At 34.0% G+C, this 24,653-nt stretch overlaps 1 protein-coding gene and 3 non-coding genes across 4 annotated transcripts in view; 1 reads left to right on the forward strand and 3 right to left on the reverse strand.

Annotated features, from left to right (window-relative positions):
- Positions 1-24,653, reverse strand: part of Ogg1 (8-oxoguanine DNA glycosylase) — a 427,234-nt gene that overhangs the window by 170,421 nt on the left and 232,160 nt on the right. The gene's annotated exons all lie outside the window — the stretch shown is intronic.
- On the reverse strand, positions 15,105-15,176 carry TRNAP-UGG (transfer RNA proline (anticodon UGG)). The gene has a single exon. It is a non-coding gene; the product is annotated as a tRNA-Pro (tRNA).
- On the forward strand, positions 15,344-15,415 carry TRNAP-UGG (transfer RNA proline (anticodon UGG)). Its single transcript has one exon. It is a non-coding gene; the product is annotated as a tRNA-Pro (tRNA).
- TRNAP-CGG (transfer RNA proline (anticodon CGG)) lies at positions 22,899-22,970 on the reverse strand. The gene has a single exon. It is a non-coding gene; the product is annotated as a tRNA-Pro (tRNA).

Here is a 24,653-nt window from a genome sequence, read left to right on the forward strand (position 1 = left end):
TTCAAGTGCGCTTTACTATAACAAACTTAAAATAGTAATTTAGTATTAGTGGTCATGTTCATAAAATCATTCATACATCATACATTGTGACTTACCCAATACAGATGTAATAATATAACACTAAATATACAGTTTATACAAAGCGATGACAAAACAAAGAATAACAATAGCACAGGACAAAACAAGAACATTAAAACTGAAACATAATACAAAACAGGAGGCAGTTGTGCTCTGAAATGAGAATCTTTAAAAAGGTACAATAAGGAGGCGACCGAAACCAAACAATAAAGTTTGAGAATATGGCTTATTATAAAACATTGAAAAGAAGTTAAGATTTTAATATGTTGTATAGTATATAGTTAATAATAAAATAGATCATTTTTTAAATAATAAATGGTTAAAAACATCATGTAATAATTTTTGAACACCCATGAAATGTTTTGTATATACCAAATCAATGAAAGTCAAGGAGAAATTGGCTCCATTACATTAACTCTATAGGGGGCCTATATCATTTTTGGGATACTGGGTGGAGGGTCCTTTTAAGAAGATGACTCTTAGTCGTAAGTTACTAGAAATAATTCTTAGATGTAAGTCACTAGTTAATATGAATCCTAGTCGTAAGCAAGCTGTATTTATTTGTTGATAAATATATTTATGAACCGCCCTTGACGTAATTTTTAACAAAAACGGAGCTATATAAATAATATTATTATCATTAGGGATTAGTTAAGGGAATGAGATATAACTAACTTTGAATTGAACAAACTTTAAACCTATCATCTTTAGAAAAACGTAGAAAAGACTCCGATCTAATTTGCATATTTAAAATAATCAACAGTATAACCGACTCACCTGAACTGTTACAACTAATTCAATTCAACATCCCATCACGTAGACTCCGAAATAATGAATTGTTGTTCCTCAATCACCACTCAACTAACTATGGGTACCATTCTTCTTTGTCCAGAATGTCGAGACTTGTAAACTCAAGTCAGAGCATTGAATTTTTTGGTGTAAGTCTAAATGACTTTCAAAAAGCGATACGTAATGTGTAATTTTTCACAACTTAATCGTTATTGATGTTCTGACTTGTAGTTATTTTCTATATGTACATTTTCTATTTTACATTGTCTTTGCCCTTCACATTTATGTACTCTCCATTCACTGTCATCTATGTTTTCTTATTCGTGTCAATATTATGGTTTTAATGGATATATTGTCCGTAAATTAATAAATAAATAAATAACTGACTGTGATTTCCATCATTTCTAAGTTAATTAAGCATTTTCCTTTCCTTTTAATATGGTTAGAGTTAAATATTACCTTCTCTGAGTCCGAGACGATCCTTGTAACGTATTCCTTACTCCAAAACCAAGATTTGTAAATAATTCTCCACATTTAAAAAGGCAACGTCCCGGAGACAAAATAGACCCAATAATGAATGTGACTCAAAAGTGTGCAGTGTGGGTTTTCTGGATGCGAATGCGTTCCAGATGAATTCCCGCACTTAGTGGAGCATTCCGGCATTCATTAATGGCACAATTATGTCCTCCTAGGTGGGCTCGGCTCGTGCCATTTGCCGTTTACCTCAGTGAATTATGGCATATCTACCTACTCGTTACAGCGCATTAGCTAGCGAACTCTTTCTTCACTCTTCTTCCGTAAAACGAACTCCTAAATGGTGGATACAATAGGGAATTCTCTTCACACCAAAAAATCACTTATTATTAATTATTCACATGTAGAAACACTTTAGACACAAGAATACATAGTTTTTATAATTTTCAAAAATCATTTATTAAAGTTATAATGACTTTAAAAACAGGCGCGAAAGAAATATTTCAATGCAGCTAAAAACGCCCGGTGATTGATCAAGCGTTCAAGGGCGAACGATGATGTCACTGTTGACCGGCCTGAGTAGATCCTGCAAACCGATGGCGGCGGCGGCGGCAAAGGAGAGACGTAGCACTTGTGACGTAGCGGTCAAGATGGCGCATGACCGTTTTCAGAGCCGAAATAGCACGCAATTTTTAAAACAACTACAAAAAATTGAAAATGCATTTAAAAAAAAGAAAAAAAAGAGGCAATTAATAAAATAATTATCTTTATTGAAATAAATTATTTACAAAATGCACGAGAATTCCCTATTGAAGAATATGAAATTGTAAATTGTGTTTCGAGTAAACATTTTACTATATTACCGATTTGAAGTGATTTAGGAGGAGGGTACAGGTACCGCCAAACCATTTATTGGACAACCATAACCTCTGCCATAGGGCACCCCAAGTGGTCCCCTACGTTTGGTGACTTAGTGCCCGGGTTCATAGGGTGAGGTTTGTTTAGGTCTTGGGAGCGTATGCGTCTATTCACTTATTCGGATTAAATCGGGAGAGACTGGTTGAGGGAGACCCTTTGACCTCTCCAGCAGGACCCATCGCCTTGCACCGCAGTGGGAGGGATGGATTTACACGTCTGTCACTCCTGGACCCAGTGACTCCCAGATTCTTACTCACCCCTCATACCTTTATCCTTTCCAGAACTTCCTAGTAATAATAATACAGGGTTTTCCAATAAGAGGTGTTATTTTGAATAGCCCGCTATTTCGGTAGATGTTACTTTTAAAGCTGTCATTTTTTGACATTTGACAAGTAGAAACTACGCTATTAATAAAAATGGAGCGATACACGCTTCAACAACGCATTGAAATTATTAAAATTCTCTTGAGTGAATCAAATGCAAATCATTTTGAGTGATGAGGCCCATTTCCACCTCGGTGGCTTCGTCAACAAGCAAAGTTGTCACATCTGGGGCTCAGAAAATCCAAGAGTTATTGTTGAGAAGCCTCTCTATCCTCAACGTGTGACTGTTTGGTTCGGTTTATGGTCCGGCGGAGTCATTGGACCTTACTTTTTCTAAAATGAGGCTGGAGCAACAGTTACGGTGAATGGATCGCGCTATCGAGAGGTGACTAATGATTTTTTATGGCCGGAATTGGATGGTATTAATCTGAACAACGTTTACTTTCAACAAGACGGCGCTACGTGCCACACGAGCAACGAAACCATTGATCTTTTACGATTGAATATCAAAATAACACCTCTTATTGGAAAACCCTGTACTATTTAGCTAATTTATATAGCGCCGTTTTCGTGAAAATCACCTCAAGGGCGATGTACAAATATATTTATTAAACTCAGTCTGTCTGTGCAGATGGAGAAACAATAGCGCGTGTTGCTTTTACGTCCAACAGATGGCGCTGTTTTTCAAAAAAGCATGGTATATAAAAACACACCTGTATTTGAATGCAAAGTTGTGTCAAAATTTCAAAGCAATCGGTGAAGAACTATCGGAGATTTGAGATTTTGAACAAATGAGGATTAATATTTTTATTTATATAGATAATAAATACAGCTTGCTTACGACTAGGATTCATAATAACTAGACCAGCAACGAACAAGTATCGCGAGGTTGATGGAACTAACGCGCAGTTCAGATTCTATGTTCGGAGATTGCGCTTTTGAAAATATCTCAAAACTTAGCGCTACATTAACCAATAGTTGATAAAAATTGTAAAATCATAATAAATAACACTATTTTATGTGACGATTAGTTCAGAGATCTAGGGTGGGGCCATTTCATTGATGGATTTAAACACCATTCAGCACAATTTGTACTGGATACTTTCAGGGCACTTGAGCCAGTGAAAGTTATGAAGGTGTTCTGAAATGTGCGAATATTTAGAAACCCCGGTTATGAGCCATTTATTAACATGTAGATTTAGTATTATTCTAGATTTTGTGTGTCAATAATAATAATCTGAAAAATACACAAATTTATGAAATGAGAGTAAATTTATTTGGCATTCTCAGACTATAAAAATATTACCATTTGTTATTTCGGCTACTGACATTATACATAGCTCTCTCATTCTAAATTTAGGAGTATTAGATCTGTCAAAGAATTTATACATAAAAATGCGAAAATCATTCATTTTAAATACATGCAGGATTACGAAAGATTTTTTTAAATATTTATATCGAGGGATCAGTAGGATTTATAGGTCCAATTAGAAGTTCTACCGAGCCGAACCCTCCGATATGAAAATATCTGGAGGCGGTGAATTATTTTCCCATTTGATCTCTGGTGAGTTGACGTGTTGTTCTTGTATTGTTTTGTATTTATTATGCTTAAGGCGATGCAATACGTCGTGTAATATTTTAAATCAAGCCGCTATCAATAATAGGCTGTACGGAGATGGCGATAAGGTTTAAATTCCCGCTTAACACCATCCGCCTGTTTTGATTTATCCGAGAAAAAAACATGGCCAAAAAGTGCCTTTTATTTTTTTTTTCGGATCATTTTATAAATAACTTAATTTTCCACATTATACAATAAAATCTTAACCGAAAATGGGTTCATAAGTAGGATATTTTGAACTTTAAAGCAGTTTTCAAAGTCCTTTACATTATTTTTTTCTGGGCTTATAAAAAGACTTATCTAAAAAATACTCGATTATTTCAAAGGCCAAGATGTATTGTACTCGCAGTATTTAATTAAAGCATCTCAAACATTTCTAGGCGACCAAATTTTCAAACCAAAAACACATGATTTTGCATTACTACGTAGTGCATCGCCTTAATGTGGATTGACTAGATGATCATTTGTGGAAAAGTGTGTGGAAGGGTTTAGTTTTTCCTGTGGGGAAGATATAACCCGGACATAAAGTCGGAAAATATATATTTACATTGGAATTGAACATGTACATCCTGTTGACAAACTACTTAATTGTAGTTTAAATGGATATCATTTTGAAAAACAATTAAAAATATCCCATATACAGGGTGTATCGGCACTAACCCGACAAACTTTAACCAGCTATTCCTTAGCACATTTGGAGTAAAAAATGTTATGGGCACTTTGCTGTCCGGTAGCATTTTTTTTTCAATTAAAAACAAAAAAAAATAAAATTTCCACACTACATCACTGTCATTGGCATTGCGTTTCGTGTTAAACAGCTGTTATAAGCAAGTGTGTCAAAAAGCGTCTTCGCTCTTTCGCACACACTAAATAATAATAGTTAAAAATGAGACGAATGGTGCCGTGCTATTTCGTTGTGACTGTAAACGTGCGCCAATATAGGTACACACGTGCATTATTCAACGGAATTCGAATAAAATATTTGCCAGATGGGTTTTCAAACTTTATCAAAGGATAAAACAGTGGTGACATGTGGTGAAAATATGAATAATAAATTTTTTATTAAAAAAAAACGTTACCGGACAGCAAAGTGCACATAAGATTTTTTACTCCAAATATGCTAAGGAATAGCTGGTTAAAGTTTGTCGGGTACGTGCCGATACACCCTGTATATTTATAAATATTTTAGAATTATTCAATTCGATAATTCGATTAAGTAGGTAGGTAGCCACCTACATAAATTCCCAAGATTTTCCCTATTCCCAATGGGGTTTCCATTATTTCCCCTTTTTGTTTTGTTGTGAAAAAGTTAGCGCAAACATAAATATGAGCCGAGATAAGTTTTGACACAGTCAGTGGTGGATGTCTTTCTGTAGCTAATTATACATTCTGCCGCGGTGTAATGTCCCACAAGGTATTAAACAGAGAATTAGGTGTCCGAGAACAGAAGCCAGGCAACACGTGTGCAAGGGTTGTCAAAATGAGAAATTTAATATAATATTACTAGGTATCCTTGAGGTGCTTTTGCACAAAAACGGCGCTATACAAGTCATCCAAGTATTATTATTATTATCCGCAATGTAACTAACTAACTAACCATCACGCCGCACAGTGGGCTGAAAATCGCCTTTCATAGACATAGAGACTTGAATTTTCAAGGGTATTTTTGGCTAGAAATGGATTTTGCTGATCATTACTATGCTATAAAATTTCCTATGAAGCAGTTGCGTGTACAAATGAAAGAGTTATCATTTTTTTAAGAAAAATAAAATATTATAAACTAGATAAAGCATACTCATATGTAAAAAAATTAAGCATTAAAATGAATCATCAATATAAAAAAAGTTTTTTTTCCAACTTTGAGGATTTAAAAAAAAAGCGCAAAAAATACAAATAAATAGTAGTATATCTGTGTGTAAGGATAGAATGGCCAAACTTATGATTCCAGAGATAGCCTCATTTTTAATGTCAGTGCCATACAATTTTTTCTTAAAAAAATGATAACTTGTTCATTTGTACACGCAATTGCTTCATACAAAATTTTATAGCATAGTAATGATCAGCAGAATACATTTCTAGCCAAAAAAAATACCCTTGAAAATTCAAGTCTCTATGTCTATGAAAGGCGATTTTCAGCCACTGTGCGCCGTTTCACCGCAGGGGTAGGCAGAGAGGACGGACTGCCAAACAACTCGTTCTTGGCACAAACTCCTTGCCTCATTCACATTCATACATCATCTGTACATAATCCGCAATGTGTAGTGCATAATTTAAATTTGTACCTACGTAAGTGATTAGAAGAATAAGTCAGAGAAAATCGAGGAATATATTATGATACAATAAACTGGATCAAATGCTTGACTTCATCAGGGTCAAGAGTCGAATAATGAAGCAAGAACGTCAATATATAATAACAATAGATTAGCCATCTAACGCCTAAACCAATCTCATGCTACGTATACATACGCGAGCCGAACTGCCGAACTAAACCTTGACTTATGAGAAAGGAACGAATCAACCGCAAACGACGCGAAACGCCGCTTGCAGTTGCTTTGTTACTTTCCCGTAATTCGTGGCTCGGCTCGCTCAAATGTATTCATACCGTAAGAATAACACCACCTACGAGTAAATTACACAAATCTTCCTCAAATTTCGATATCTAACTTGGAAAGCCTAGTAAATACAAATTCCCTACAATATAAAACAGAGCATGAAGTCATAGATCAAATCCCATGCTGTGATTAATCGGCCAATAGCAAGCCTGAAAAGCATCGAATCACAAGATAAGGCCCCGTAGTAAGCGTTCAAAGATGGTTTGAAAGGGAGATATGTAAATACGAATGTTAGAGGGAGCGCGCTAATATTAAAAAACGATAATAATTAAGCGAAAATGGTGAAAATTTTTAATAAAACACGACTCATTTTAAATAGAGCAAACATCTTTCGAAAAATGCTTTTAGTTGCATTTAAAGATACACTTTGATTGATTTCACTCCTATAACATATTATAACACAATAAAACGTGTTTTTAATAATTTTTGGAGCTTAATATGCGATTTTTTTTTTCGACGGAATTTCATATACTTAACGTTTGGGCATAATAAATGAATTATTTAAAAAAATTACTTATTTGGAACTTTAAAAAACTAGAAGAGTTAACGAGAAGCTTGTTATAAATCGTTAGAAATTGGGGATGCGCGGGCTTTATTCAGTCGGATGGAGGAGATGGTTTGGTGTATTTGGTTTGGTTATACCTAACCTAAACTAAGTTTTATGGTGAATTGAATAGTTAGTAATTGATTTTGGTAAAAATGTAATATTAAAAAAAAACTAATTTATTTTTTGGCAACCCTGTTTATGTTTAAGAGGGACGCTACGGTGTGTGGTGTGTGGTGTTTGGCGTGTGACAGTTTGACGTTGACACTTTTGAGTCAACTGACACCGAAACAAGCCATAAGTGTTTAGACTAAATACCATTCCCCCGTGACAGACGGCAAACAGTACGCGTTATATCTTTACCAGGTACTGCTTTCTGCTTTCTCTACATTACAAACATTACCTTTATAAACAATCATTCTTATCAAATATTTTAGAAATTAACAAAAAATGTTGTAATTAAAATTAAAGTGATTTTTCCGGGTGCAAACTAACTAAGAAGCATAACAGATCCAAATTAAAAACTCACTTTTTCAGACACTCATTTCCATAAATCCGTCATTCTATCCAAATATAGCATTTTTTTTCCTTTTGTTATACCGTAATTGATGATTCACATACATACATTCTCTAGCGATTGCCTTCAACTACAGGGTTTTCCAATAAGAGGTATTATTTTTAATAGCCCGCTATTTCGGTAGATGTTACTTTTGAAGCTGTCATTTTTTGACATTTGACATGTAGAAACTACGCCATTAATAAAAATGATACACGCTTTAACAACGCATTGAAAGTATTAAAATTCACTTGAGTGAATCAAATGCAAATCATCTTGAGTGATGAGCCCCATTTCCACCTCGGTGGCTTCGTCAACAAGCAAAATTGTCGCATCTGGGTCTCTGAAAACCCAAGAGTTATTATTAAAAAGCCTCTCTATCCTCAACGTGTGACTGTTTGGTGCGGTTGATGGTCCGGCGGAGTCATTGGACCTTACTTTTTCGAAAATGAGGCTGGAGCAACAGTTACGGTGAATGGATCGCTATTGAGAGATGATTAATGATTTTTTATGGCCGGAATTGAATGTTATTGATCTGGACAACGTTTACTTTCAACAAGACGGCGCTACGTGCCACACAAGCAACGAAACCATTGATCTTTTACGATTGAATATTGAAATAACACCTCTTATTGGAAAACCCTGTATAAAACATAACAGATCCAAATTCACTCACTTTTTCAGACACTCATTTCCATAAATCCGTCATTCTATCCAAATATTGCATTTTTTTCCTTTTGCTATACCGTAATTGTTGATTCACACACATACATTCTCTAGCGATTCCGTTCAACTACTTATGATAAAGTCAAAATGCTATTGACTTGCATACCAACGGACAATGGACAATATCAGCGATAACATAACACGTCAATCGATTTAATTGTTGGCAGATGAATCATTTAAATGCGTTAAAGATCGACGATTAATTTCATTCATCCATTTAAGATATATTTCCAGCTGACAATAAAAACTAATTTTAAAGACACCCTAATATAAGAATTTCCTCCTTTTCCACCTTCCACCTTCAGTTTCTACATATGTAAATATATATTTTAGGCCTTAGTCGTAACTAACTAACTAACTAACTAACTAACCATCACGCCGTTTCCCCGCAAGGGTAGGCAGAGAGGACGGACCGCCAAACAACTCGGTCTTGGCACACACTCCTTGCCTCATTCACATTCATACATCGTCTCATACATACTCTTCTATTATTCTGACTCTTGACATGGCCCGACTCGAGTATCTGATTCACTTGATCGTGCCATGTCTTCCTCGGGCGTCCCCGACTTCTTCTTAGTCGTAAGTCACTAGATATAAGTCTCAGACTTAGTCACTAGTTTTAAGTCAGTAGTTCTAGTATTAACTATTTAAGAAATATATTTGTACAGCAACCTTGAGGTGATTTCTCACGAAAACAGCGCTATATAAATTAGCCAAATATTATTATTAACAGATTAATATAAGCAATAAATGAATAAATGCTGAGGACAGGAATTGAAACCTCAGCCTTTTGACTGTCGATCAGCTTTTTTTTACATTAACTCCACACAGGAGGACCTGAGTAAAATAATTTCCCTTAGGGCCTCTGTCATCTCTGTCATCACAGGAGAACCTGAGTAAAATAATTTCCCTTAGGGCCTCTGTCATCTCTGTCATCACAGGAGAACCTGAGTAAAATAATTTCCCTTAGGGCCTCTGTCATCTCTGGGGATGCTTTGTGATGGGTCTTTTTGATGAGAGGAAGAAGTGAACATGATTCTTGAAGAGACGCATGTTGTAGGAGGAAGGAAATCAGCCGGCAAATCGTTCCACAGCCGAGCTGTCGAACTCAAGAACGAGTCGTAGATGCGACCCGTTCTCATATGACAAATGTCAATCGTGTACAAATGTTTGGCGCGCAGCTGCTCTTATTTTTTCATCTGAAAACAACCATTTTTTTTGTAGGAAATTTATATTTAGATTATTTTTTACTTTTCGAGTTTTTCAATTTTTATGGGTATTTCAGGTGAATAATTATTGCTCATAATAATTTGTTTTGTGCTATGCGTAAAAACCTTATCACATACATTAAAAATAACCATAAAGCAACTACCTTATTATTTCAAGCAATAGCGCGCAAATTATCGATATTTCCGTTCAGCATAAATTATTTTTCAAATATGAAATCGACGTATTTATTTTTCTTTTTATAACCTAACCTAACCTAACCTAACCTAACAAAGTCCTGTTTTAAATCAGCCGTTTTCCAGTTCGTCTGTCTGCAAATTCGTTTGTACGTTCCGTTTCCATTTCAAGATGTCGTGTTCAAAATCGTCGTGTTTATTTTAACTTTGTTGTTCGCAGGTTTTCAACTGTCTGGAGAAAGTTTGAAAAAAGAATCGTCATTGAGATGAAATTTGAAATGTGAAATTTTCTTTGGAAAAATTGAATAATTCCTTATTTGAAATAAATAAAATGTCACATAAAATAAAAAAAGTATATAATTTTTTTTATACACGGTGTCCGGAAACTCGTAGTACAAGCGGGAAACTGGAGAATCTACACCACATGGGGAACCCAAAAAAACATAAAGTTTTTTGATTTGAGCATTATCAAAAAAAAAAAAAAAAACCAAAAAAAAAAATTTTTCGGCTATTTTAGGGTTAAAGTTTTTTCTGGTGTTTAGGGTTGAATAACAGATGTTTTAACCCTGCAGAGCAGAAATATTTTATGATTACACCGGGTTAAATGAAGGGTGATTTCAAAATAATGCTTCAAATCCGAGTTTCTTCATTTGTTTTACTTTCAAATAGTTTTAATTAGTTGGGTACTTTGATCTTCAGTAATAATTTATAAAAATTAGATTAAAAAAAAAAAAAAAAAAATCAACTTCAAACTCGATTTACTCGATAACGAAAGCTCAAATAAAAAAAAATATACTACAAAATCGACTCCAAATGTGATGTAGATTCACCAGTTTCCCGCTTGTACTACGAGTTTCCGGACACCCTGTATAAACAAATACAGCAAATTACAGTATATAAATATGGTTCCATGATAAATCAACACATCGACAATTCAACACACCTTTAAAAAGTGATATAAAGTCATTACAGACGATGAAAAAAAAAATTAAACCTAACCTAACCTAACCTACTTAACCAAGTTAATAAGGTTTTTGTTTCATCACTTTCCATGACTTTATATAACTTTTTCAAAGCATTGCGGGGTTCACTGGTCTTAAATATTACATTTCATTGAAATATCACCTCGGGGGCTCTCATTCGGTTAACAATTTTAACTTCCGTTTCGTAACATTTTATAAAATATATTATTTTTGCGCTAACTTACATGTTTACGCATCAATAAATACGTAGAAATAACAAAAAATAAAACGTGTTGAGCATCACCATAAACTTTGTCTAATTACCGACGTTGGCTAATGTACGCATTGCATAACTGGACGACAGGGTAAACAAATCGACAGCGTTAAGAAAGGCAGAATCACGAGTATTCTCCATGACCGCTGATTAATGGCCACTTAAAAAGTCATCAATAACTACAACACGCAGCGTACACAATCACCAATCACACCCACCACCCGCAATCCACAATCCAAACACCTTCTTTACATCGCTAATACCTCTTGCCTATCAATGAGTGATCCGAGAATTTCATTAATTAACAGTGAATTAATTAACTAGCTCACTAATTAACTCCCCAAGGGGTAGGCAGAAAGGACGGACCGCTAAACAAATTATAATTATATTACCCAATACAGATGTAATATTTATATTGAGGGATCAGTAGGATTTATCGGTTCAGTTAGGAGTTCTACCGAGCCGAACCCTCTGATTAATTCGTAATTATTATTACGTGTGATAGCTGTTTTGCCCTCTTAAGGCATTATTAAAACTGTCTACAGTTACTAATAATAATTACAAAGCAGAACTTGTTCAATAATAATATTTTTTTTTGTAAATTTTAAAATAATACTTTTGAAAAAAGTAATAATAATTTATTTTTTTAAATATTTATATTGAGGGATCAGTATGATTTACAGGTCCAATTAGAAGTTCTACCGAGCCGAACCCTCTGATATGAAAATATCTGGAGTCGGTGAATTATTTTCCCATTTGATTTCTGGTTAGTTGACGTGTTGTTATTGTATTGTTTTGTATTTATTTTGCTTATATAATGCACTTTCATAGTGTTGATTGACTAGATGATCATTTGTGGAAAAGTGTGTGGAAGGGTTTAGTTTTTCCTTTGGGGAAGATTTAACCCGGACATAAAGTCGGAATCTTTAATTAACATGGCATTTATATAGCGCAGTTTAGTGTCATTTCACTTCAAGTGCTCTTAACTATAACAAACTTAAAAACGGTAATTTAGTATTAATGGTCATGTTCTTAAAATTATTCCTGCAGTGTGCCTTACCTAATACAGATGTAATATTATAACACTAAATATAATGTTTATGCAAAGTGATGACAAAACTTAGAATATCAATAACAGCAGGACAGGACAAAACAAGAATATTAAAACTAAAACATAATAAAAAAACAGGAGGCAGTTTGTGCTCTGAAATGAGAATCATCTGAACAGACATTTAAAAAAGGTAAAATTAGGAGTCAACCGAAACCAAACAATTACCGCTAGTTTTAGAATATGATTTGAAAACATTCGCACATATCAGAACACCTTCGTAACCTTCACAGGCTAAAGTGCCCTGAAAGAATCCAGTACAAATTGTACTGGATGGTGTTTAAATCCATCAATGAAATGGCCCCACCCTACATCTCTGAACTATGCGTCCAGGAAAACACTGGTCTGAGGCAGTCAACTCTTAGATCACCACATCATCAGCTGTAGGCAGACTGATGGAACCTAAGCGCAAGCCAAATACTAAGTTTGGTGATCGCGCTTTTGGAGTATCTGGGCCGAAGGCTTGGAATAAACTCCCTCCGGAACTAAGATCCATAACAAGTCCAACGGAATTCAGGTCTAAATTAAAAACTTAACTTTTTAAGCTGTCATACCCTTAAATTAAATATACCATTCCTGAGAGAAAGTCCAGTTAAATCCAATTATGTCCTAAATCCTGTAGGTATAGTAAGTGTTAATCTCAAGTGACCTATCAGGTAAGTATTGTACTACATATATAGTTAGTAATAACATAGATCATTGTAGAAATGTATTATATATTTGTACAGCGCCCTTGAGGTGATTTTGCATAAAAACGGCGCTGTACAAATCATCCAATATTATTATTATGAGGTGTTTTAATATCTCAAATTAAAAAAAGGGCTTTACATTAACAAAATACGAACTTGTTCGTTACCCTTACTCTGAAAGCTTCGTAATAACAAAACCTCTTTTTCTGTTACATGCCCCATTCGCTAGGAAGAGGGAGGGTTACAACGAAGCTATCAGTGGTATGCCTTTCTTCGTAATACACAAAGTACCTACCCAGCTTCAAGTGCCCCTTCAGGGGGGCCGAAGAACAAATGTCTCTTTCAAGAGGGTACAGTGATTTATATTGCTTCTCCATCCCAGCACTGTCACTGGAATACCAGACAACATGCTTGACATACCAGTGATATAGAAAAAAATGACGCGGGACGAGTGTAACCTTAGAAATAATATGCAATAATGCGTTCAAGAATGCCCCGCTTTATTTAAATACTACGTTCGGTACTTGATTGGCACATTTGAAAATGTGTCAGGGATATTTTTTATACGTATATACCCTGTCGTATTTTTTGACGAAGATAAAACTAACTAGCCATCACGCCGTTTCCCCGCTTGGTTAGGCAGAGGTGATGAACCGCCAAACGAATCGGTATTGGCACACACACTTTGCTTCATTCACATGCATACGTCGTCTCACACATAATCTTCTGTTTTTCTGCACAGAAAATACTTACTGATGTAAAAATTGTTACTTTATTAAAAATCTGTTCAAATTATTCGTTTTCCTGTTAAAAACGGGACTCCAGGCCTATAACGAATTAATTGACACATTTCATAACTAACTATCAGTAAAGCACGAATATGTTATGAGGAAGTCGGAACACGTGTTCTTAAAAATTATAATATTTTCGCACCTCTTCTATCATCTTTATTAGGGCAAGGCCAACTACGTGTTCACTTATATACTGAATGCTTCAAATTTTACTAGGAAAAGGGCATGCAGTCACATTTTTAACAGTATTTTTAAGTGTGACTCTTGTTCGTGGCCCGAATCAAGTATCTGGTTTACTTGATCGAGCCCCGTTTTCCTCGGGCGTTCCCGATTTCTACTTTAATTTTATACCATATTATAACCGTTAAAAAACTATATTATATCGAGATAAGTCTTCCTCGAGCGTCCCGATTTCTTCTGTCATTCAAACAAACGCTCTAAACACTCCCGACACCGTTAAGAACAAACTTTGAAATTTTGAACGAAATCAGTCCAGTATTTTTTTTGTTTACAGTGGGACGCACACACAGACATTGCCTTTTATTGTATATTGTTACTTGATCGTGCCATAATACTTGATTTGGTTAACTTAATCGTGCCATGTCTTCATGGAACGTTAACATTCGCGTAATATATCTAATCTATTTACACTCATTTTCGTTGGTCATTCGCTCTACGTGCCCAAACCATTTAAGCGTCCCTTTCTTAATTTTACTCATTACTACAGCATAGTCTATGTACGTTCATCCTTCCTCTAACAGATTCATGCCTCACTGCAATCATTGCAATACATATGTACCAGCACTCCAGTGTAGACATTTTAAATTTAACTCTTTGTACTCCTATGTCGCCGCCATGGCGACATAGGAGTACAACTCCGATGGCGCCGCAGCAGCGACATAAAAAATGGGTTTTAATACATTAATACAATACATTTTATTGTTTAAAAAATAAAAAGGGGCCTATTACAGGTATTACATGATTTTATTCAGTTGTATACAGTACCCACTTACGATCGGTTGTGATTTTTTATCTTTTTTCATACACAAAAATAATAATTATGCATTCATTTTATTTTAATATTTTTTTACTGGGCAATAAATATTCTCGCTTCATCATCAACTGCGTAAGCAGTTAGGACACTGTAAAGAAAATTCTACCAATCAACCTTATGTAGCTCACTTGATTTTGACATTGTTGGTGGCTAATAAAAATATTGAAATTTGAGACAAAAAATCTGGGCTCGTCCGGGATTTGAACCCGGGACCTCGCGCACCCAAAGCGCAAATCATACCCCTAGACCAACGAGCCATGTTTAAATGACAACTTAATTAACTGATAATTATGCACATTCATATTGCAATAGGTAATGCATTATTCTAGCTGCAGTGTCATCAGAAATCGTTGATTTGTCACCATGTCACTTTCACAAGAATGTATTTAAAAATTATTCGCGTAATGGTTTCACTTATTCAGTTGGCTCGTTGGTCTAGGGGTATGATTTGCGCTTTGGGTGCGCGAGGTCCCGGGTTCAAATCCCGGACGAGCCCATAATTTTTTTGAATTTTTTTAACAATTAATATTTATTAAACGACGGTACTTCGACGTATGTACATAAGTACCCCATCAAACGCCAATAGTTTTATAGAATAAATTAATTTTAACTTTTCACTAGGTACACCTTTAATTATTTAGTAATGATTGGTATGTACCTACTAATAATATTCAACAATATATTTTTTAACCCTAACGGTTTCAGATTTTGAAAAATATATATTATATTTACGAAAGTGGGGTCTTGTAAACCCGAAAAGTTTGGAATAACTGGAGTTTTCAAAGTATTAAGCAATTATAAACCTGGAAGTCTCTCCCAGGTTTATAATTGCTTAATACTTTGAAAAGTCAATTCCTATCAGATTTATTAAAATAACAATTTCTGGATATTTTTGGCGAAAATGTTTCAGCAATTCCATTTACACGCGCCTTTATCTCTAAAGAGTATAAAACTCGAAATCCGCATCTGTCTGTTTATGCGCTTAATTCTTCTAAAATACGCAACAGATTTTAATAGAGTTTTCTCTATCATTTAGAGAATTTCTTTCGGGAGGTTAAGATGTATAAAACATGCACATTATTTTTATAGAAAGTAGAGAAAAGTCGATGTTTTGTAATCAAGACGTAAAAAGTATTTTCAGGCGCTTACATTGATAACGCTGGCTAAACCTTACGAGATTCATCAAAATAATGTACTGCTGAATTGTATATCTTGAAAAGGCCTACAGAAAAGTGCAAGACGGTACACGTCTAACTCCTAAGGATAATCCCCAGCAGCAACTCCGGGTACACGTCAGCTAGAACCTTTTTAAGCTCTTTCATAAAAATTCTCCACTTCTAAAGGGTCTTATTAATTCTCCAGTATTTTAAAATATATTTCTACAATTCTTTTGAGAAAAATCATATCTATTTGTAAATAATAAAATTGGACCCATAATTCTGGAGAATGACATCCATTGAATTACTGTTTTTTTACTTACCACAGCAGAATAGGAATTTTCTGTTTTCTGAGTAAAGAAAAAATTTCCTGTTACATTTTAAGGCGATGCACTACGTCGTGTAATATTTTAAATTGAGCCGCTATCAATAACAACCCTTACGTAGATATCGATAAGGTTTAAATTTCCGCTTAACACCATCCGCCTGTTTTGATTTATGCAAGAAAAAAACATGGCCAAAAAGTGCCTTTTATTTTATTTTGTGGATGTTCAGGCATAAATATTTAATTTTTTCTCGATCATTTTATAAATAACTTAATTTGCCACATTATACAATAAAATTATAACTGAAAATGGGTTCGTAAGTAGGAGATTTTGAACTTTAAAGCAGTTTTCATAGGCCTTTACATTATTTTTTCCTGGGCTTATAAAAAGACTTATCTAAAAAATACTCGATTATTTCAAAGGTCAAAATGTATTCTACTCGCAGTATTTAATTAAAGCATCTGAAATATTTCTAGGCGAACAAATTTTCAAACCAAAAACACATGATTTTGCATTACTACGTATGGCATCGCCTTAATTCTACCGATGAAGAAAAAAATCATTTACGTAGGTACTAGATACGAATGTTTTTTTTATTATTTATAAATACATGGTTTGAAGATCGACAAAGGTTTAGTTAATCTAGGATCTCTTCTCGAGAAAAGACGATAAATTATTTTATGACTGAATTTAAGAAAACAGAAACATTTGACAAATAGATCAATTTATCAACAAGCAAAATGGCAGGATTGACAAATTGATTAATTTACAAAACATCTGCATTCAAATTAGTCATTTTAATTATTGAGGGTTTTGTGTAGCTAAAGTTAATTCATCAAAGACATATTTAAAACACTTGTCTTTTCAATAAAAATCCCAAAGTTCCCACATTTATTTTTGTTTTGATAAGGAAGCCAGACTGAAACTATTAGTAGTTTAAAATTTGATTTATGAATGCATTTGTTGACATTTTGTGGAAAATATGGGAGGTGACCTCATATGGTTGGACTAAGGTTTATAGGGGATTTCAGTTTAAAAAAAGTCGTGTAATTAATTTCTACATAATTCTTAGAGATGTGTAAATTTATGATGGTAAAATGACTGTTTAAAATCTAAGATGAATTAATGTAGTTAAAATACGTCACAGAAACAACGCGGGTGGTTTCACTATACCAGGTCCAATGGACAGTGGACATACTTAAGCAGGCTAAATAGAAGTAGAAATAAAAGTAGAAACTGCGGATGGCAATTTCATTCTTACACACATTTTTTTTGAATGGCTATCGTTTTCATTTATTTATTTTATTAATACATGATTTAGAATTTAGAGGGTACATATGGTTTTAGTGATATTTCACCCTCCATGCTAGGGATGACCCTGTGTTATGGCTGGTGAATTTTACAGTTTGCGGACATAGAAACTATACATTACTATAATATAAAAAAGAAAAATGATGTATAGCTAGTTTGGGTTGCAATAAGAGGATGGAGAAGTTAGAGAATTATAAGAATAGATCACACTAATTAATTATGTACATACTATACCGCTAAGTTAGGGAATAAGAACCTATATAATATTATGTTTTGTCTGAAAGGTGATTAAATTGATAGAGTGTAGAATGAATGGGTATTGTAGTTGTAATGTATTCCGTGTGTAAGGATCCATTTCGTAATTTGTTTTTTAAAGGAATGGGGTTGACTCACGGTTTTTAGGTTTTCAGGGATAAGGTTAAAGATTTTAGGAGCTAGGAAGAAAAATTGTCTTTGAGCTGACGTGGTATGTAGTGAAGGTACTTTGTAGTGACCGTTGGTTATTGTTCTGGTGGTGTAGTTGTGTTGTAAGGGAGTTTTGTTTTTATATTTGAACAGGAAATGTATAAGCGAAAATTTTAGGTGGAGTTGTCGTATGTTTAAAACCTTATACTCTATGAGGAGTCGAGTGGAGGGGTATCTTGTCGGTCGCTTGTTAATGACACGTATTATCATTTTTGGGGCTTTTAGAAGAGGTTCGATGGTAGATTATGCACAGCCATTAGCAGTGCTAAATTTTTTGTTCGATTATTATTGATATAACGCGTCTTGTATTTTGTTTATTTAATGTCATTGTAAACACCGTAAACGTAAGGTACTTAAATGAATAGGTATGTACCTACATATCGCAGACTGAGTTGACTCCAACACCATTACCAAAGCATATTAATTAAAATACTGGTTCATTTCTTCAGAAAAATAATAGGTAATTTCTACTCACAACATCACACCGTTTTCGGTACGGACCGCAAATCAAATCGGTTTTGGCACAGTCCTTGCCTCATTCACATTCATACGTCGTCTTACACACACTCTTCTATTATTCTGACTCTCTAAATGACCCGCTCAAGTATCTGGTCCACGTTCTTCGTTCGTTCTCTCTATATGCCCAAATCATACATGATTTGACTACAGTCATTTCGATAGCATTCAGTCTAGATTTAATCCGTCCTCTGCCAGTTGTCTAACTGCCATAAATAATAATAATAATAATTGGATGACATGTATATCGCCGTTTTTGTGCAAAATCACCTCAAGGGCGCTGTACAAACTTATAATAAATTTCTACAGTGATCTATGTTATTACTTAACTATTTATGGAGATAATATACAGTACCCTACTTTCCTGGTAGGTCACTTGAGATTAACACTTAATTAACATTATCTAATTGTTTATTGGGGAAATTTAGATACAGGATTTAGGACATAATTGGAAAATTGAATATATCTGGACTTTCTCTTAGGAATGGTATATTTAATTTAAGGGTACGACAGCTTAAAAAGGTAAGTTTTTAGTTTAGACCTGAATTCTGTTGGACTTGTTATGGATCTTTGTTCCGGAGGGAGTTTATTCCAAGCCTTCGGCCCAGATACTCCGAAAGCGCGATCACCAAACCTAGTATTTGGCTTGCGCTTAGGTTCTATCAGTCTGCCTACAGCTGATGATGTTGCTGATCTAAGAGTTGACTGCCTCAGACCAGTGTTTTCCGGGACGCATAGTTTATAGATGTAGGGTTGGGTCATTTCATTGATGGATTTAAACACCATCCAGCACAGTTTGTACTGGATTCTTTCAGGGCATTTTAGCCAGGTTACGAAGGTGTTCTGAAATGTGCGAATATTTTGAAACCCCGGTTATGAGCCATGCTGCTGCATTAAACACTGATTGAAGTTTGTCAATTTGATATTTTGGAAGGCTGGCATAAATGCTGGCATACATTTATGATACATACATACATAGAGCACATTGTTTGTTATCTGTCACAATAAAGACCAAATTGTTTTGTTGACTCCGGAGTTTCATTTTAGTTGTGAGACAAAGCAGCTTCATTGGAAGACGGTCACAAAAACAAATTAGCTTCAAAAATACCACCCAGCCTCCTTAAAATCTTCGCCTAAGTATCAAATCGATTAAATGGTAACAGGAGCCGAGAAGTTTACAGGAGGTCTTCGGAAAAATATTTATGTTCGCGTAACACGCTCTCATGGGCCGGAACAGTCGAACCGTCTTGCCTACCAGCAGATTGATGGGCGTTTGCTCGGGCATTAGGTGGGTCTAATGACATGTGAGCGTATATGCAAGATTTGTAAATGTATTCGTAAGGAAGGTTTGGGGGTATTGGTGATTTAGCCGCTGGTTCTCAATGTTTCAACGCTGATGAGTTTTCGGGGTTAATTTTATCATTGAAGGATGAAGTAGAAGTATTGTGTGGTTGTTTTCTGGTAATGAAAATAAATCGGATGGTTGGAGAAAAGAATTTTGTTATATTACTAGCTGACGTGTTCCCGGCTTTGCTCTGGACATTAAAAAAGGTTTGGGGAAGAGTTTTCAGGTTTGAATTCTAGAATATCTGAGAACTGCATGCATTTTTAAGGTGGAAATAATATTATTTGACTGTAATATGTTTCACTTTATTTATAATTATTTTGTTTTATTATTATTCATTCATTATTATTCATTCATTCATTATTATTCATTTATTCATAAATATTCATATTTTTTTCCGACTTTATGTCCGGGTTAAATCTTCCCCACAGGAAAAACTAAACCCTTCCACACACTTTTCCACAAATGATCATCTAGTCAATCCACATTATGTTAGTGCATTATGTAAGCAAAATAAATACAAAACAATACAAGAACAACACGTCAACTCACCAGAGATCAAATGGGAAAATAATTCACCGACTCCAGATATTTTCATATCAGAGGGTTCGGTTCGGTAGAACTAACAGGGCCTATAAATCATACTGATCCCTGTATTTAAAATGACTGATTTTTGAATTTTTATATATAAATTATTGGATAGATCTAATACGCCTAAAATTTTAATGAGAGAGCTAGGTATAATGTTTATTCATTATTATTCATTCATTAATTATTATTCATTCATTAATTATTATTCATTCATTAATTATTATTCATTCATTTATTATTATTCATTCATTAATTATTATTCATTTATCCATCATTATTCATTCATTAATCATTATTATTAATTAATTTATTATTATTCATTCATTCATTATTATTCTTTCATTAATTATTATTAATTTATTCATCATTATTCATTAATTAATTCTTTCATTTATTAATTATTATTCATTATTATTCATTTATTCATCATTATTCATATTTTATAATTATTTATTTATTATTATTAATTTATTAATTATTATTTATTCATTCATTATTATTCAATCATTCATTATTATTCATTCATTCAATATTATTCTTTCATTAATTTATTCATTAATTAATTCATCCATTTATTAATTATTATTAATTTATTCATTGATTAATTCATCCATTTATTAATTATTATTCATTAATTAATTATTATTCATTATTATTAATTAATTCATTATTATTCATTAATTCATTATTAATCATTCATTCATTATTATTCATTCAATTACTATTATTCATTCTTTCATTTTCATAATGGTTGAAATAATTTAGTGCAGAAATAATGCTTAAAGTCTTTCTCGAGCGTCCCCGACTTGTTTTACCATTTAAACTACTCTCTAAAGACTCCTGACATTAATAAGAAAAAACTTTGTAATTTTCGGAGAATTCGAATGAAAGGTATACGAACGCGCACGTGAAAAACAAAGAAACATTAATTTTTATGTATCTAGATAATAATGTAATAAGAACTCAACTAATTTTTCTGGTTGTATTTGGTGAAATACGTGTCACTTCAAGGGCACAACACACAACTAACAACACTAGAAGATATCGTAGTTAAAAACTGTGGCTAAAATTAACAAGATACAGTTTTAAATATACAGGGTTTTCCAATAAGAGGTGAATCTGTCATTTTTTGACATTTGGCAAGTAGAAACTACGCCATTAATAAAAATGGAACGATACACGCTTCAACAATGCATTGAAATTATTAAAATTCAATTGAGTGAATCAAATGCAAATCATCTTGAGTGATGAGGCCCATTTCCACCTCGGTGGCTTCATCAAATAGCTAAATTGTCGCATCTGGGGCTCGGAAAACCCAAGAGTTATTGTTGAAAAGCCTCTATCCTCAACGTGTGACTGTTTGGTGCGCTTTATGGTCCGGCGGAGTCATTGGACCTTACTTTTTCGAAAATGAGGCTGGAGCAACAGTTATGGTGAATGGATTGCGCTATCGAGAGATGATTAATGATTGTCTATAGCCATAATTGGATGGTATTGATCTGGACAATATTTAATTTCAACAAGACGGCGCTACGTGCCACACAAGCAACGAAACCATTGATCTTTTACGATTGAATATCAAAATAAAACCTCTTATTGGAAAATCCTGTGTAACTCGAAATTATAGATGTTTATTGGAACATATTTACATTATTCAAAAAAATGTCGTGAATTGTGAAAACTTTCGTAGTTTTGGTATTAGGTACAATCATAGAATAAAGAATAACACAAGAAGTGCCTTGTGGGTGTGTTTTGTGATACAAATATTGGCTAATCAAGTCTTAAATTTCCAATACAAAACTGTACTTACGAAATTCAAATGGGATGGAGATGTACGATGTCGGTAAGTGAAACGGAGCGTTGGGCTTTTGGGCTGAATGATTAAGTTTTTTCCATTTAAGTTTGAATGGAAGGCACTTCTAGGGCACAGAAAATTCAAAATATACAAATTTGGTTTGAAGTTAAGTGTCATTTTCAAAATTAAAATCAGTTTATTTATTGGATGATACTAACGGGCTAGTCTAAACACGTTTTCCAATTATTCCATTACTATCTCTTTGTGGATACAACGCACAATTTGATGCAAGAACGCCCCATAAAGTCATGGCATCATGAAGTCGAGTTGATTGATTGAGCGTTGGTATGAAAAAATAAGATAATGTATGATTGTGGATGGAGCAAGGACAGATTTCAGAGTAGTTCGGACAAGAGATTTCATGATTACATCTATTTTGTCCGAGAACTTTTGCTTCTGGTTAAAAAAAAATTGGGCTCGTCCGGGATTTGAACCCGGGACCTCGCGCACCCGAAGCGCAAATCATACCCCTAGACCAACGAGCCATGTGAAAATAATAACCAGAATGATAACAAATTAAACACTTTTGCAATACACGGTGAAGTTAACATACTAGTTCTAACCGCAGTGTCATCAATTTTTTTTAATTGTGTCACGATTGCACTTTTAAAATATTTTATCGATATAACATTTTTGAATCGTTTTGGCATAACCATTTAGTTGAATCGTTAGTCTAGGTCTAGGGAATGATTAACCTTCATGCCGTTTCCCGCAGTGGTAGGCAGAGAGGACGGACCGCCAAACAACTCGGTCTTGGCACACACTTCTTGCCTCATTCACATTCATACATCGTCTCATACATACTCTTCTATTATTCTGACTCTTGACATGGCCCGTCTCGAGTATCTGATTCACTTGATCGTGCCATGTCTTCCTCGGGCGTCCCCGACTTCTGCTACCATTCGCATTTGCATCATATATCCTCCTTACACTCCTATCTTCGCTCATTCATGCCCAAACCATCTAAGCGTCCCTTTCTTAATCTTACTCACTACGCTTACATCAGCCTCGCACTCTTTGCGGATCTCCACATTCCTCACACGATCAAACATGGTTTTACCACACATACGCCTCAGGGATCTCATTTCAACAGCATTTAATCTACTTTCATCCTTCTTTGCCAGTTCCATGCCTCACTTCCATACATCAAGGTAGGTACCAGCACTCCGTTGTAGACTGCTAGCTCTAAAAATAGTAGATATTCGGTAAACCTTACGTTATATTCATTACTTTTCTACTCCATTCCCATTTTCATTCCGCAACCCAATATGTATTTGTATTATATGCCCATACGAGCTTTTAAAAACCTGTTTTATATATATAATTAATTATTGGAGCATTATTAAAGAAGTAAAATTTGTTAAAGAAATTATAAAATAGAACTCATGCAAAATAATAATAAAAGTTAACATTAATATTTATTTATGAGGTTTGTTATTATAGCCTTCTTGTAACTACATTCCGTGCAGATGAACCCATCTACGATTTCTGAGAAAGTATTGCCAACTGCATGTTTATCTAGGTACAAGCGGATAACTAAATGACTTAGTCCCGATCTGTAGTTGCTATTAAAAATATTGTTTATCGAGCATTTCTAGTTGGTATATGGAATTTAATTAGGCTAAGTAAATAAGGGCTATATATTGTGTGCAATATCAGCACGTAAAAGAATTCGATTGTGACAAAATTGTTGACACAATTCTGTACAATTCCTATTTTGTCTTTGTCAAAACAATGATGCCAATTATTATAAAGTCATCGAAGGAGAACATATAATAATAATAATATTTTTTATTTTATTATTATTTATTTATTATATATTATTTTTTATTTGGATGATTTATATAGCGCCGTTTTTGGTACCTATTAATAAATAAACGTCATACTTTTCGATCTCATATTTCAAATTCATAATTAACTTGCAACTTAACTCTTTAACTCTTAACTCTTGCAACTGATTTTTTCCATATTTTTGGCAGCTACCCTGTTAATAATTATTCATTTGAACTGTAAATGGTTTAAATTTTTTCTAGCTTTGTACAGCTAACATTGAGATGATATACATTTATCACAAAAATGGTCCTTCACAAATATTTTTTAGGTATTAACATTAAAAAATATATATCTCCTTCAAATGAAAGTTTGAGAATCTCCCCGTCTTTAGTGAC

The sequence above is a fragment of the Hesperophylax consimilis genome, chromosome 22 (genome assembly GCF_061612785.1).
Source record: "Hesperophylax consimilis isolate HC1 chromosome 22, BYU_Hcon_1.0, whole genome shotgun sequence".
Lineage (NCBI taxonomy): Eukaryota > Metazoa > Arthropoda > Insecta > Trichoptera > Limnephilidae > Hesperophylax > Hesperophylax consimilis.